The sequence below is a fragment of the Arachis duranensis genome, chromosome 8 (genome assembly GCF_000817695.3).
Source record: "Arachis duranensis cultivar V14167 chromosome 8, aradu.V14167.gnm2.J7QH, whole genome shotgun sequence".
In the NCBI taxonomy this organism is placed as follows: domain Eukaryota; kingdom Viridiplantae; phylum Streptophyta; class Magnoliopsida; order Fabales; family Fabaceae; genus Arachis; species Arachis duranensis.
This window is the reverse complement of record NC_029779.3, coordinates 24,715,003-24,716,759: the sequence shown is the minus strand read 5'-3', so window position 1 is coordinate 24,716,759 and position 1,757 is coordinate 24,715,003.

Sequence of the window (1,757 nt, the reverse complement as noted above, 5' to 3'; positions counted from 1 at the left end):
CGCCTTTTTCTGATTCGCGCCCATCTGAGGAATTTACCTTCGGGTTCTTCACTCCGGAGGTGCCTTCTCTATGTTGATTATTAACTTCCTGGTGTAGGGCTAGATCCGCATCGTTATTACCTGTGTCCAGATTTTCTTGTTCGGAATCTGTTTCCACATGGCCTTCTTCATGGGATCTGTCCGCCATCAATGGATGATCTCTCGGGTCCCCGGCAACGGCGCCAATGTTACGATGGGTAACCGGAGATTAATGGATTGGATGGTGTTGATTGGCCCAATCGCTTGAAAGAGGAAGCCTTCGAGTGGGTCTGCACCTCGGGGGCCTCCGTCCGACTTGCTCGTATGAGGAGAAGGGGGTGGTACCTGCAAAGACACTCCGATGCCTAAGTTAGCAAGAGTGTAAGCAGGTCTAGAGAGTATTGGGCTTAGAGATACCTGAGGGATGTCAGTGTATTTATAGTGGTGAGCCAATAACCACCGTTGGAGTAGTGCCGTATCTTTAGGGTGTTAACCGTCCCATTATCTTGGGGAGGTTAAGATATGCTTTATGAAGCGGTTAGAGAGATTTTAGGGGCGGTTACTCATTTGAATGAGTGTTTATCTGCCAGCTAATCTCATGCCCGACTTCTTTAAGGCAAGTCGTGGTTGATACCGACTTCTTATGTGAAAATCGGTACTTAGCTAGGTTTAATCTTTTGGATTAGGCCTTTTATTTGGGTCTGGACCTTTGACATTGGGCCAGGGTGTGAACAGGTATTAACCAAGTAATTGCGGATTCAGATTCCAAAGGAGCAATAAAGGCGACTAATTACCCAAATCAATACCTAAAAATTCTAAAAGTGGATATTTTTGTTTATAAAAAAATTTAATATACAGATTAATCTCCAAAATTTTATTCTGACAGGTGAATTAGTTCTAGTTTATTTTCCAGTAAAATAATTACTCAAATCAGTCTACAAAAATTTTAAAAACAGACATTTTAGTCTTTAAAAAAATTAATATACAAATTAATTTTTAAATTTATAATTAAATTCTTTCTATTTAAAAAATTTGTAATTGAGCTTTTATCCATAGACACTGACGAGAGGACATGAAACACACATATGCAGTTAATTTCAAATATTGGGTTAATAATCAAATTCGTTCCTGAAAGATTAGTCATTTTCTAAATTAGTCCTCAAATTATTTTTTTAGTCATATTAGTTATTGAAAGATAAAACGTAAGTTAAATTGGTCATTCCATTAGTTAGATGTTGATGTGTCACTAGATAATTGGTTGACGTGTCAGATCAGTAACACCTAACACACCACGTGTCACTTGACATGTAAAAAAGTTATTTATAATAAAAAATAGTCCTTAAAAATTTATACGTAAGTCATTTTCATCCCTAAAATTTTAAAAATTAATCAAATTAGTCCTTATGTATTTTTTTATAATATTAAATTTAAAATATTTTTTGATAGTACTAATTTTAATATTATTTTTAGACCTTAATAAACAAAATTCTCTTTACATAAAATAATAAAAATAATTAAATTATTATAAAGTTATTTTGTCATTTGTATTTTAAAATTTTATTTTTTCAAATTGTAATTTTTTTTATAGTAAAATTTTTTTATTTAAACGAATTTATCAAATTATTGTTGATTATATATTATAAAATTTAATATTTTAAATCTCACTAAATTTTTAAAATTATAATTTTTATTATTGTTTAATTTATATGGTAGAACTCAATAACTAAAAAACCGATTTA